Below are 15,830 nucleotides of genomic sequence, written 5' to 3' on the forward strand. Positions count from 1 at the left end.
GTACTAACATTCATTTTCTATTCTCTTGGACACACAGCTTTTCTGTGATAGCCACCTGTGCACATGCAAGCTTTCCTGTGCATTTAAAAAATCTGTTTACTTCCTCCCTAGTCCTAAATAGTCTCTTTATTCAAGCCGTTGGAACATCACTTTGTATTGAGAAAACTATTCATTCATCTTCTTGAGGTCATCTTAACTTTAACATCACATGGTTGTTCTGGTGTTTATAGATCTAGCCCGGGTGGGGCACGCTCTCAAACTTGTTGCCTGTATCACTGTGAAGCAGATTGAGTGAAGACTTTACTATAATATTGACATTGACTTGTTTGCTAACAAGATTTTGACTAATTTTAAGGCACTGACAAGCAAAAGCACCAGCAATCCCTTTTGCTCTTCAATTTTCATTTGTAGTGATTGTCTAGCACAGGGTACCCAAAGTATCATAAGAGATGATTCAGGCCTTCCAAGTTACAGTCTAATGGAGGAACGGAAGAGTATATGGGCAAGAGAAAAAGTTGCCTGGATTTTATGTGGAATGAATCTGTGGTTACAATCTACTATTACCATGTAAATGGGTTACTTATATTTGACTGTTATGAGATAATATAGTGAGAAGGTAGATCCTACTTGTCATTCCACATGCAGCCAGAAGGGGACACTGTTTGGAACTTGGTATTTATCTCCAAGGCAACTTTCCCATAAACTCAATGTAGCATGTCATGTAAGAAAACAGTTCTTAGACTAGAAAAACAGCCAACAGATTGGAAGAAGATCTTTACCAGCAATACACTGGACAGAGGTTTAATATCCAAAATATACAAGGAGCTCAACAAACCGCTCTCAAAACTAACAAACCAATCATTAAATGGGCAGTGGAGCTTCAGAAGGAATAAGAATGACACAGAAACTTGAGGAAATGCTTACCATACCTAGCCATAAAGGAAATGCAAATCAAAAACAACTCTGAGATTCTATCTCACCCTAGTTAAATTGGCCAACATAGTGAATTTGAACAACAAATGTTAGTGGGGATGTGAGGAAAAGGGAACCCTATTGCCCTGTGGATGGGAATGTAAACTAGTACAAACACTCCAGATAGCAGCTGGAGGCTCCTCAAAAGAGTAAACACAGACCTTTGAACAACTCATCCATACCACTCCTGGGCATCTACCTAGAACATCACAAGCCAGGATATCATAAACACACTTGCACATTTAGGTTCATTGCTGTACTATTCACAATAGTCAAGTTGTGGAAACAGTCAAGATACACTATAATAGATGAGTAGATCCAATAAGTGTACACAATGAAAATTTACATAGCCATTAGAAAGAATAAGATGATGTCATTTGTAGGGAAATGGATGGGCTTAGAACAAACCATGTTAAGTGAGGTAAGCCAAATTTAGAGACAAATGGTGCATGTTATCTCTCAAATGCAGAAACTTCATCTAAAATACACTGGGGCATGATAAATTATACAGGACGCTAGGCATTTATACATAGCAAGATCAAAGGAGGATACTCTTAGGAGAGGAACACAAAGGCGTAATGCTTATGTGTCTCTGATCACATAAAATAATAGTTACTGAAATGAACTCCAGGAAATGAAAACAAGTTCTTTTTTTTTTTGTTATTGTTTTCTTTTTGTCTTGTTTGTTCTTTTATCTGTCTTTGGGAGGCTAAAGAAAGGGGGCACAGAAATGGTAGGACAAAGGGTGAACTAATCCAACAGTGGTACTCGCTAGATATTATGTTGAAAATGAACTATACAAATTGTGAATGGAGATGGGAGGGAAAAACTGGGAGAGAGCGAGGGAAGGGGTGACATTGTTCAAAAGAAATGTACTCTTTACCTGACTTATGTAACTGTAACCCCTCTGTGTATCACCTTTATAATAACAATAAAAAAGAAAACAGTCATTCAGTTTATGCAGATAAAAAGTTGAGTGTTCATTAGGCTCTTACAGCCAGTCATTGAAGATGGTATTATGTCATCATTGCGCGTAAAATTATGCAACTTCTTCTACCTTGATTTCTGGTTTTCATAAGACTAGCCTCTTCACTCAACTTTCAGGCAGCCTAAGAGAGCTGGCTAAATCTACATGTCCTTATCATCTGGGACCTCTTCAATCATGAGAATGCCTTGGATTCTGTACAGTCCGTTAATTATTAATGCAAACTTTACATTGCTGCCCAAATCTTCACTATTGATTCTAACCACCAGATGGAGGTCTTGTCGCATTTACTTTCCATAGCAGATACAAAAAAGGGTGCACAATCTCACTGGTAATGGGCCTCATTGCCATTTAACTATTCCATTTATGTGAACATATATTCATACACACACAAAATCAGTGTGCAAAATCGCTCTTAGTTATTCTTTTATTAGAAGGAAAAATAGATAGAAGAAAGGCAGAGCTCTTTCAGATTGAGAGTGATTTCTCAGAGCAGACAAGGCACTGGGAAGGTCACCAGGGACTTGATGTGAAAATGTTCTAGTCTTTGTAAAGGTACAAATGAGTTAGGATGTGAAGTGCTAAGCACAGTGCCTGGCATAGGTAAGCATTTATAGATGTTTGATGTTTCCTGTCATTGTGGTCTGTAGACTCATTGTCATTGTCGTGGTAGTGGTCGTCTTCGCAGTCTTCATTGTCATTATCATCAGTCACTCTACCCACGAAGTTTATCATCTTCTAGGGTTGCCTAAGGCTCTCATCTGACTTCAGCTTTCAGAAGCAGGAGGGAATCCAATAAATCATGAGTACTTTGGGCTTAATGTCAGTTACTACAAAGAATGTTCAAAATGTGAGACCAGAGGAAGAAGAACTAAGAGAATTAAATAACTTTAAACTCCATGACTCTAGAACAAGAGAGGCCAGGGCCACATGCAAGACTCTCAGAAATATGCTACCATATTTCCTTCACCCTGTTGAACTCAGCAGGTAGAACTTTCTGTCAGTGGAAGTGTTTGAGAAAAATGACTTGGAGTTAAGAAAAGAAGATTCCTGGAGTGGAAGAGAGATGATTCTACAAAGCTTTTGAGTCCTTATCTGTTCTAATTTTCAAATATCTTTGAGTAATGGAGGATTAAAAAAAAATTCGGGATAAGAAACTCAGGTGTGTGTGTGTGTGTGTGTGTGTGTGTGTGTGTGCACGCACTCACACGCTTAGAGCAAAATTTTCAGCTTGTCTACTCCCTTTGCTTAGATTACATGGATTCTTTCATCCCCCCCCCCCCAATTGCCCACTTTGGAGTCCCATTTTGTGTCTTGTCATTAGAGAACTTTAAAGAAGGACATAGATATTCGATAGAAATGAGATCTTAGAGATCCCTCTTCTCTGACTTTTGGCTTTATAGATGTGGAATTAAGATAATGTGGACGTCCTTCAACCAGATCCATGTAGCTAGGTGACGGGAGACTCTGGGTTAGACCTTGAGTTCTTGGCCCAGGGTTCTCGCTGTGTCACGTCTAGTTTCTCTGTCTCCTGATGGAACTAGATCTGAACATGGGACGGCTGAGGACGCCCGGCTGTCTCCAGGCAGTAGAGTCTGGGTGACTGGCATACTCCAGCCTGTTCCCTAACACAATAGATCATGCTGTTTTTATTCAGACCTCTTTCTTCGGATGTTCCCTTTCCTTCAGTAAGACAATTTTACATTATGGAAGAATTCAAAGTACTCGGAATCTAGTCACATTTAGAGACTTATGAAGGACTGTTTGTTTTACCTTGGGCGAACTGATTTAAGAATGTAAATATATCGTCCATTTAGCTCTAATGCTAAGAAAGAAGGCCTGACAACTTAGGAAAGAGTGACATTTAGACCAGCCAGTGGCAGAGGAAGGAGGAGGTGGGGACAGAGGTGGCACATCTGTTTTCATTAGTACTGAGGTTTCAAATGTTGAAGGCTTTGCTCCGTATCTCACCCACCCACCTACACATACTTGTTCTGGTGATAATAGACAATATGGCCTACTTTTCTGCTTCTCTTCTTTCTCATGCTCTTCCTTTGCTCTATCTCTCCTGTTCTCACTGCAGTCCTCTCTCTTTTTTCCCTTGGATTTACTCATTTTCTTTCTTCTTCAAATTTTTTTTTTATTATCACACTGAATTACAGGGAGGTTACAGTTTTATACCTTAGGCATTGGATACATTTCTTGTACTGTTTGTTATCTCATCCCTCGTTCCCCCTCCCCTTTTTCCTCCCCCCCATGAGTTGTTCAGTTCATTTACACCAAACAGTTTTGCAAGTATTGCTTTTGTAGTTGTTTGTCTTTTTTTTACCCTGTGTCTCTCAAATTTGGTATTCCCTTTCAATTTCCTAGTTCTAATACCAGTATACACGGTTTCCAGTATATTCAGATAAGATACAGAGATAGTGGAGGTACAACCACAGGAAGCGGATACAAGAAGATCATCAGTAATAGAAGCTACAGTTACACATAGCGCATTGAAAGTAGTTACAACTGTGATATAACAATCATTTCCATAACATGAAGTTCATTTCACTTAGCATCATCTTATGTGTTCAGAAGGGTATAGCTATTGGGCTCTTGTGATCCTCTGCTGTGACTTGTCTAAACCTGTGCTAATTATTTCCTATAAGGGAGACCATAGAGTCCATGTTTCTTTGGGTCTGGCTCACTTCACTTAGTATAAGTTTTTCCAAGTCCTTCCATTTCCTTATGAATGGGGCAATGTCATTCTTTCTGATAGAGGCATAAAATTTCATTGTGTATATGTACCACATTTTCCTGATCCATTCGTCTACTGAGGGGCATCTGGGTTGGTTCCAGATTCTAGCTATTACAAATTGTGCTGCGATGAACATTGTTTCCTCAATTTTTTTTTCCTTTCCTTTCTCACTCCCCTCCCCTGTGCCCTTCCCCTTTCTCATGCCTCTCCCTCCTCCATTTCCTGTCACATCACCTTTAGGTGTTTTGTAAATTTACTATGGGCCAGAGATAGCCCTGGAAACACAAACAAAGAAATGCAAAAGGCAGTTCTTATGTCCTAATCAATGGCCCATCAAGACAGTTCCTAGTCTGGTGCAAGAGCAAGTGGAATACCTGCAAAACTATCACAGGGGATTGCCAGTGTAAGAACAAAGCTATCTGAGAAGAGCCTGGTGTTTAGAGTTGTTCAACAAACGTGTTAATTGAATTAAGTAGTAAGGCATGAAAGCCCAGGGAAAGTAGTAATAGCTGTGTTTTGATGGGCAGGGAGAAGATTGGGAAGGATTCCACTAGACTGGTGTTTTTGTTGGACTTTAACGAATGACTAGGAAGGAGTTCATCAGGCACAGGAGGGAAAAAAAGTAAGGCAGAGATATATACACATGCATATACACAAGCATACCTGAGCACAGAGAGAAGACATCTTAGGGAAAAGAAAAGAAAGGGATTCAGTAGCTTCTGAAGAGTGGCAGCAACCTAGCTGAAAAAGCTAGTTGGCATGGTGTGCCAAAACTATATGACATGCCAGGCACCAGTGGCTCACGTAAGCCTGTAGTCCTTACTATTCAGGATGCTGAGATCTGAGGATCAAGGTTTAAAGCGAGCCCGGGCCGGGAAAGCCTATGATACTCATATGCCCAATTAGATAAGAAGTGACATGATGACATTCATCCTTGTCAACTCTAGCAATATATTGGCTAGGGACTCCATGAAGGAACAGATTGGTGACCGAGACCTACTGGATCATGACTGCAGGAGAGAACACTAGCTTGAACTGACAAGATAGCAATGGAGGAGAGAAACACACCAGCGCACCTTGGAGTTAGCACTGCTGACACCTGGTGATCTATTATGGAGCCAAGAGCAGAGTTGAGGCGTGTGGAGAAGAGATGTACTGGTGGCTCCATGGGTTAAACAGGATGGGGAAGATATGTCTATTCATATCTGTGTGTGGTTTGGGGTAGGTGCACAGGGGGACGTAGGGAGATGCTTAGGGACCCCCCTAGGATGTCTAGGTGGAGATGACTATATACAATGAAGCCCAGGCAATGGTGAGGGCTAGACATGGGGCTTTGGGAGCCAAGTGCTGGCAAGGAGAAAGTTGAAATTTGGGCTTCTATTTGTGTTCTTCAAAAACTGGCCCTGAACTGGGTTCTGGTGGCTCACTCCTGTAATTGTAGCTATGAAGGGGCTGAGATCTGTAGAATGGGGCTCCAAACCAGCCTGGGCAAGGAAGTCCAGGAGATTCTTATCTCCAATTAACCAGCAAAAAGCCAGAAGTGGAGCTGTGGCATAAGTGGTAGAGCACTAGCCTTGAGCAAAAAAGCTAAAGGCTAGCACCCAGGTATCAGAGTTCAAGCCCCAGGACCAGCACAACCAAAACAACCAAACATCTCCTTATCTTCTCAGTGTTCTCCATGTCTCTGCTTTTCCTTTGTTGTCACATTTCCAAGAGCACATTTGAGATCTGCCCATCCAGTCACATTTTTGGCTGTCTCTTCTTACCCCATACCTAGAGTCCTTCCAGGGCCAGTAGCTACCCTGATTCCTTTGTGGAACGCAGTGCTTGTCCCTGGCAGCTGGGCTCTGTGATCCCTATGCTGTCTTCCTGTTGTTCTGTCAGTTGAGACCACTTGTCAGACCCTGGACATTCAGAGGGGAAGGAGGAGACGCCTGGCTAGTTTGAGGAGGAACAGGAGAGGCAGGGAGGGAAGAATCTTTACTTAGGGTGACTGGAAGTTTGGAATCTCACCCACCATGACTTGAAAGCCCTGAAGAGAAGTTGCTAGGCTGTTTCTGCCATGTTTGTGAAGAGGTAAGATTATTGAGTCCACCAGGACTGGGAGGCTGCTCAGCAGGGTGGGGGCGGGGCAGGGAAGAAGCAGGGATGGCAGAGCATACAGCCTGCACTGGAGCAGATGACATCTTGCTTTGCAGCAGAGCTGGGGAGCCCACCATGGAAGAAGAGCTGAGCATGTTGGCCACCCAGAGCTCTATGTGGGGGCCCTGAACGTAGGGGAGGAACCAGGTGGACAGAAGCAGATGTTTTCCCTTGACTAGCTCGATCCAGTGGCTAGTTCTATATTTTCTTGGAAACACTCTAGGTGGACAGCCCTTGATTTCTCTGAGGACCAGAGAGGACTCATGCCCACAAGCCCTGCTTCCAGGATAAATGGAGAAGCCTGAAGACACAATGTGACTAAGCTATTCAAACTGAGGGGTGGCCACACCACAACAGTATGAAGCCAGCAGCTCACGGAGAGGAAAGCCTTGCATCCTAACCGTGTTGGGGTCAGGGAAAGGCCTGGTGGATGGGAGCAGGGTTAGCACATGCACTCAGTTGCCGTTGCATGTGTTGTGTTTCTGGGGGTCCTCATGGATGAGAATTGTGGCCCTTAGGGCTGAGCTCTGCACAACACATATACCTTTCAATGGCAACCCTGCTGGGAGAATTTTTTTTCTCTCTCCTCTCCTTTTAGGATATTTTTTTGGGAGAAGGGGTACTGGGACTTGAACTCAGGTCCTTGAGCTTTTTGTTTTTTGCTCATGGCTGTTTTCTACCACTTGAGACACACTTCTGGTTCTGCCTTTTTGCTTGTTAACTGCAGCTGAGAGTTTCAAGGACTTATCCAGCTTCAAACCTCCATCTTAACCTCATGAGTAGCTAGGATTATAGGTATGAGCCACAGATTCCTGGTCCTCCTACTCTCTGTTAAGACTACCTTTGCTGGCTTCTCCCTCAAAGTCTACCATCCTGGAACTTAGTTTTGAAAAAAGTTTTTGGTCTTTTGAAGGTGTAAATATGCACCGATGGGAAACATTTTAGAGCTGTTATCAGTTACTTTCATCTTGGTGTGAAGGAAATGCTGGCAACAAGTATTGAGGGCAGGGAGTGAGGCTGTGGGGGAAGAATTTTGCAGAAGAGCAAAAAGCATGGTGTTGATGGAGAGGGGAGGGGAGTGCTAGGGGGAGACAAGAGTGGAGGAAGGAGGTAAGGACAGGAAGGCCTTACTACCTCTGGGTTTGTATAAGCTATCTGCCTATCTCTTAATTCCTCCTAAATGAAGAGCATGGAGCTTGCAACTCAACTTCAGATGTTCTTGGCGGAACAAATCAAATAAATTGCAAACTCCTGAAGTGAGAATTGTACCATGCTTCCTAATTACAAGCGTCCCAAATGATGGCATTCACTCTCAGGCTCCATGTGTCATTATTCACAATAATTAAAATACTCTTCCTCTCAAATGAATAAAGGTTTCAAAACTCTAGAAGTCTTGGTGGTTTAGTTGGCATCCTAACATCAGAGTGGACTGAGCCCCAGCTTGCTAACCTGCAGTTAGACAATGGGTTGGTCTGCTGTCTGCTCTTGTTTGTGACATTGTGGAGTGGTTGGAGTGTCCACCTTGGGCCTGGAAGTGTCCTTTGTGACTTTCAAGTTTCTTCTTCTCCTTCTCCTCTTCTTTCTTCTCCTTCCCCTGTCCCTTTTCCTTCCCTTTCTTCTTGTCCTTTTCCTTTCTTCCTCCTTCACTACCTTCTCCGCTTCCTCTTCCAATTCCTCTTTTCTTTATGCTGGTACTGGGTGCTGTCCCTTAGCTATTTTTTTTCTCAAGGCTGGCCCTCTACCACTTGAGCCATACCTCCACTTTTGGCCTTTTGGTGGTTAACTGTAGATAAGCATTTTTCCAGCCCAGATGGGTTTCAAAACTCTATCCTCCCTTCTTAGCCTCTTGAGTAGCTAGAGTTACAGATATGAGCCACCAGCACTCAGATGACTTTCCTTTTTTTTTTAAACAAACAAACAAACAAACCAACTTATTCACTTGGGGGAAGAGACCTTTCTTTTTCTTTTGGAATTGGCAGGGGTGGCTAACCTTCTAGATGTTGAAGCCTGGGCCTCTGAGATGTCACACAACTCTCAAAGCTATGAGCAAGGTTTTGTGTGTCTATCTTGGTGTTTCTTGATTAGGGGCTCCCTGGGGTTTATAACATTGACTAAGAATCATTTCACAAGAGCTCAGGTGATCTATGCTGGTCTCCAGCGAGTTCAGCGGCTCAGCACCACAGCTCATAGGGAAGGGAAAGAAAAGTCACTGCCTCAGGAAGCATGCACTTAAAAAAATTAATTTTATTGTCAAGGTGATATACAGAGGGATTACAGTTACATATGTAAGGTAGTGAGTACATTTCTTGTCAAACTTGTTACCCTCTCCCTCATTTTTCTCCCACTGTCCCTCCTCCTTCCAAGTTATACAGTGAATTTCCAACATAGTATCTTGTGAGTATTGCTGTTGCAATTGGTTTGCCCTTTGTCCTTTGTCTCGCCATTTTGATGTTCTCCTTCCCTTCCTTAATTCAGACAAATATATATGCAATACTTAGGGCACCAAAATCAAATGCAGTGACAATGGGGGATAAACCATAGGAAAGACAAATGAAAGAAAAAAAGAAATGATCTCACATAGTACACTAAAAATAACAACAACAATAAAAAACCTCTTGTTTCCACATCTTGGAGTTCATTTTGCTTAGCATTATCTTATATGATCATATGTACATAGCTATTGAGCTATTCTGATCCTCTGCTAGGACTATCCTAGACATATACTAATTATTACCAAAGAGGGGAACCATGTACTCTATGTTTCTTTGGGTCTGGCTTACTTCACTTAATATGGTTTTTTCCAAGTCATTCCATTTCCTTAAGACTGAGGTACCATCATTCTTTCTGATGGAAGCACGGAATTCCATTGTGTATATATACCACATTTTTCTTGATCCATTCATCTACTGATGGTCTAAGATATGCTAAATCCCTTCAAAAAATCTCAAAGAAACAACTGCCCTATTAGTAAGTGGGTTAACAACTTAAAGAGAGACTTCTCTGAAGAGGAAATAAGAAGGGCCAATAGACCCATGAAGAAATGCTCAACATCTTTGGCCATAAAAGAAGTGCAAATCAAAACAACATTGAGATTCCACCTCATCCCAGTTAGAATGGCCATTATCAAGAAAACAAACAACAACAGGTGCTGGTGGGGATGTGGCCAAAAATGAATGCTACTACACAGTTGGTGGGAGTGCAAACTTGTTCAACCACTCTGGAAAGCAGTATGGAGGTTGTTCAAAGGACTAAACATAGAGCTCCCCTAAGACCCAGCAACCCCACTTCTGGGCATTTACTCAAATGATCACAAACAAGGCCATACTAAAGCTACCAGCACAGCCATGTTTATTGCAGTATTATATACCATAGCACGTATTTTTTAATACAAAGTAAGTTGGCTACTCTGCTAGGAGATTCTCTGATTTGTGTAGATTTATCCAAAGACAGGAATAGATTGAATTACTTCAGGGCTGCCACATTAATTGAGGACCGGGAGAAGGCCTATGAAAGGGAACTCACAGAATTCTTACAAATTCTATTTAAATTAGTTGGCATGAGTTCAGAATGTGTGGAGAGACTGTGGAATATGAAGATCTGTGTATAGTCAGCTGCTGGTGGCTCATATCTATTATCCTAGCTATGCAGGAGTCTGAGATCTGAGCATTGCGGTTCAAAACCAGACCAGGCAGGAAAGTCCATCACTCATATCTCTAATTAACCACCAGAAAATCAGAAATGGTGTTGTGACTCAAAAGTGGTAGAATCCTAGCCTTGAGCAAAAAGAGCTCAGGACAGCTCTTGAACCCAGGCTGCGGATTCAAGCCCCATGACCCCCCGACCCCCCCAAAATCTGTTTATGGCTAGGATAATACAATAGGATGGATAGTGAGGAACTGAAAGGGAAATAGGTTGATTGTGCTGAGAAATTCCTAGGCAGGGATAGATCTTAATATGGATGGGTGGCTTAACCTTCATCTTGCTGCTCGCTCACAGGATGTTGTCTGGTCATTCAAACTCTTGGAGTCTTAGTTCATTTTTTTAAATTCATGTATTTTTGTGTTAGTAGTGGGGCTTGAACTCAGGGCTTTGTATTCTCATTTGTCTTTTTGTCTCACACTGGTGTTCTACCCCTGGAGCCAATCCACCACTTCGGGGTTTTTGGTGATTAATTGAAGATAAGAGTCTCACAGACTTTTCTGCCCGGATTGGCTTCAAACCATGATCCTCAGATACTCAGATTTCTTCTTTTTGAGTAGCTAGGGTTACAGGTGTGAACCACAAGCACCTACCATTTTCATGGTAGAGGTGTTAATAATTGTCCCACCAGTCCTCTCACCAAGAATATTCATGGGGACAAGATGAGACAGTATGAACAAACTCGTGTACAAATTATAGGAAAATCTGTATGTGCCAGGTGTTTTTTTTATTAGGAAGGAGAATGAACCTATGGAAGAAGCCATGCTATGGGGAAAACGATGAATTTTATGTTGGAGTCTGGAGGTGATCCTTGATTATTGACTGAGGTGGAATGGAGGCTCAAGGGCAAGTTCAATCTCAAAGACACTATTGGGGATGCTGATGATAATGGAAAGAGATAGAAATTTGTTTGGCAGAAACACTGAATTGTTTCCTAAATCTCTAGGTAGGAGTTAAGGGTTTAGCTTTCATTTAATCTCCATTATAGGCATTCCTCCTCCACCAGCCAAAGGCTGAAAGTGCGGTTCTATGCCAGACAGTCATTGAGGTACATATATGTAAAACTAGAAAATAATTGCCTGAACTGGGGATTCTGATGTACAAACATGACAGCTGGCATTGAAGATTGTATAAAGGGGATTCAGGGTAGAAGTAGGAGGTAGCCTGGAATTATATGTTGAATTTTGCCAAAGTCAAATCAAGACCCTTTGTTTTGATCTCCTGTTGAACAGAACAAGTCGAGGAGTTCAGTACCAGAATATGTGAACACTTCATCCCAGAGACAAAACAGAGTGGGTGGCTGAGAGGGAAATAACAGAGTTAAATATTTCCTCTGAGCAATGAAGAATAGACTTAAGCCCAGAGCTGTAATTCATAGGGCCTTAGATGACTCTAGCTGCTCAGCCATCTCTGCACTGGAGGGAGAGTGGCTCTGGATGATGGGAACTCCCAAGGACATCTGTGGGCTCATCCTAAGGCCCATTCTACCAAGTGCTGTCTGCTTTGCCCATCTCTGTGGTGCAGGATTCATGAACAGGTGAAACACATCAGGGATCTTTGACAAAGAATGATAAAGACAGAAAACAAAAGGGATAAATCCATATATATATAAGTATAGACATGTAAGTCTGTTTTTGTATTGCTTTGGAAAATCTGATTTATCCTGACAGGGTTAGGCAATGATTTATAATATCTGATCTGTGGAGCTGAGGCTCTTCCAATCACTGTCTTTTGTATTACTCTCTTGTCTAGACCACAGTGTTTGCCACCCCAGACCCATTGTTTTCTCCTTAGTTCTTTTTTTACTGCCAGTCCTGGGGCTTGTACTCAGGGCCTGAGCACTGTCCCTGGCTTCTTTTTGCACAAGGCTAGCACTTTACCACTTGAGCCACGGCACCACTTCTGGATTTTTCTATTATGCGGTGCCGAGGAATTGAACCCAGGGCTTCATGTATGTGAGGCAAGCACTTTACCACTGGTCTGTATTTCCAGCCCATCTCCTTAGTTCTTTCCCTCACTTTGGGATCATCCATCAGGATACTCCATATTATAGACTGGCAGAGCTATCTTTGACCTTGATGAAAGGAGCATCATAAGGATCTGAAGGAAGTAGGGTCTGAGCCTCACATCGAACCCTCTGCCTCTGTGGGCCTTGGCATACCACCTTTTGGGGATGACTGTCTGCCTCGAGCCTTCTGAGATAACTGCCTCAGCCATGCAGTCAACACCTGTCGACCCACTTCAGCTTTCTAATAGCTGGGATTGCAGTCATATATCACCATACCTGGCTTGTTTTTACAACGTGCTAGCTTTTTGCCTGGGTTGGCGCAGTGTGATCTTCCTGTCTCTACTTCCCAAGTTTCCCAGGATATTAGGATCATGGAGAATAGGGAGAAGTGAGGGGATGGTAGCTGTGGAGTTTTGGAATGGAAGTCGTGTAAAAGTCTCCAAACTGAGATGGGGAGGATGTTCCAATAGGAAGAGTAGAAAACTTCAGAAGACAATCCATGCCAGCTAAACATTGGTAGGTAGCAATAATAGTAACAACAATGGTAGCAGCTAGACAGGATATTGCCTGTGCTATCAGATTGCATTTAAAAAACATTTGTGTGTGTGTGTGTGTGTGTGTGTGTGTGTGTGTGTGTTCAAATACTGCTGAGATCTTTGGGAGCATTAACCATTTAAACATCACATTAGTAATTGGGAGGTGGGAGTATTGTCACCTCCATTATAACATCAGCCTCCCCCCCTTGAGATTTAGGGGAGGTACAGTAATGTATGCAAGACTGCACAGCACACATCTGATGGAGGATGCACATAGGGCCCTCAGATCATGGGCCTTTCTTAGGCCTCATACAGACATGTGGTATTTGCTCTGCAAGTGACCTTAGATGTTACTGAGGTCAGAGATTTCCAGGGCAGCCCTGTGACAAAAGACCAGCGACCTGGGCTGGGGATATGGCCTAGTGGCAAGAGTGCTTGCCTTGTATACATGAGGCCTGGGTTCAATTCCCCAGCACCACATGTACAGAAAATGGCCAGAAGTGGTGCTGTGGCTCAAGTGGCAGAGTGCTATCCTTGAGCAAAAAAAAAAGAAGCCAGGGACAGTGCTCAGGCCCTGAGTCCAAGGCCCAGGACTGGCCAAAAAAAAAAAAAAAAAAAAAAAAAAGACCAGTGACCTAAGATGTGCTCTTCCCTTTTGACAGATGGGAATATTCAGAGACTGAGAATCAGACTGGTAATGACATAGTGAGGATGCTGAGTTCTTCCAACTTTCCCTCAAGGGCTCCATACTCTACTTCAGTATATCCTTTTATCCTCACTTCTTATTTAGGAACCCCTGGCAAAGGTGCTTGGGTGGAACAATGGGTTCCCAAGAGGGGAAAGCCAAGTGTTAAATAAGATAATTCACATAAAACTTTCAGTATGGGGCTTAGTACATAGTCAGCTTATAAAACACACTAGTGCCTTTGATAGAATCCATGTGACCCATTCTGTGCTCAGGGTTGAGGATGGCAGGTTGGAGAGGGGAAATAGAAGTCTCAGTAGGGAAGGGGGATCTTCTTTCCCGGCCTAGTGTTTTGATTGATAGGCTTCAGGCTTTGCCTAAATCCATCAACTAATGTGGCCAGAAACATTGTAAAACTCAAAACTTCTGGGTGTAGGAAAACAATTGCTTGCCCTAAAAAGGTGACTTACCATTGCTGAGTTGGTCTTTAATGATAGGCCTTCTTCGAACATTCAAACACACAGGGCCTTTGTAAACTAGAACTCCCTCTCACACACAGTCCTCCCATATGTGTACTCTCCCTTTCATTTATAGAGTATAAACACCCATCTCTTACTCATTCACATAATGAATTTCAGCTCCTTGTGTTAAGGAGGGGCTCTCACAGAATTATGGGCATCTATACCATCTTCCTGTTCCAAGCCCCAGGGAGCGCTTCTAAGAGTGAGTCCTTTATGGAGAGAAGATAATAGGCAAAAAGTACTTTTCATTAATGGACAAGTCCCAGCTTTCTCTTTCTTTGACAATAGAGTCATTTACTTGAACAGCCACTTCTCTAAGACAATTCCAAAATTCTTCCACACTACCTCTTTTGTACTTAAGATCACCACACATTCCCGGTTTTCTCCTTTCACAAACTCAACACAGAGCCCTTTGCTTCTTGAAAGATTTTCTAGGTATTGGGAGAGACTAAACAAATCTGCTTTCTCTCTTCAACTTTCTTCAGAGAAAGATGTAGATTCTGGGCTGGGAATGTGGCTTTAGTGGTAGAGGGCTTGCCTAGAGTGCACGAAGCCCTAGGTTTGATTCTTCAACATCACATAAACAGAAAAAAGCTGGAAGTGGCACTGTGGCTCAAGAGATAGAGTGCTAGCCTTGAGCAAAAAGAACTCAAGACTTGAGTTCAAGCCCCAGGACTGGCCAAAAAAAAAAAAAAAAAAGGAGATTCTGTGGACAGATAAAGGAGATCTTTGAGATCTAGAACCAAGTAATGGGCTCCTCCAACTCTTCTCTAAACTGGATGGGAACTTATCACCCAATTGTGTCTTTCCCACCTGATCTATACCCAGCCTCCTACTCTAGTGCCTTGCCAAACACTTGGTCAAAGAAAGGTCAAATGACAGGGTGCTGGTAGCTCATGCCTGTCATTCTGGCTATTCAGGAAGCTGAGATCTGAAGATTGTGGTTCAAAGCCAGCTTGGAAGGGAGAGTCTGTGTGACCCTTATCTCCAATTAACCAGCAAAAAGCCAGAAGTGGAGCTGTGGCTCAAGTGGTAGATCACTAGCTTTGAGCAGAAAAGCTAAAGAACAGCACCTATGTCCTGAATTCAAACCCCAGTACCGGCAGGCATTTGTGCATGGGCGTGTGCGTGCACACACACACACACACACCTCAAATGATACAATCTGTCCACCAGTCCCTCAGTCCCGCTCCTGCCAGAAGATAACCCCTCTCTTATACCTGCAACCCCAGTGCTTGTTCTTTATATCTTCTCCTAGCACTGGAGTGCTGGTAAGTTTAGCAGGATCTCATCTCCCATCCTCAAGTACAGTATTTGCTATACTTCTATCAGGACCTATTTCAAACACTCAATGTGCAATGCCCCTGAATGGGGAGATGCAGGATGGCAGGCCATTTAATCTCCATTCTATTTTCCCCTGCCACCGCTACCTTTTCTGGGAGAACAAGCCTAGAGGCTGGGGGGGGGGTTGGGGGGTGGGATGGAAGTTCTGGTGGCTCCCAACCATAAACAATAACCAAATAATTAGGAAGTGATGGGTTT

This window comes from Perognathus longimembris, chromosome 3 (assembly GCF_023159225.1).
Source record: "Perognathus longimembris pacificus isolate PPM17 chromosome 3, ASM2315922v1, whole genome shotgun sequence".
Lineage (NCBI taxonomy): Eukaryota > Metazoa > Chordata > Mammalia > Rodentia > Heteromyidae > Perognathus > Perognathus longimembris.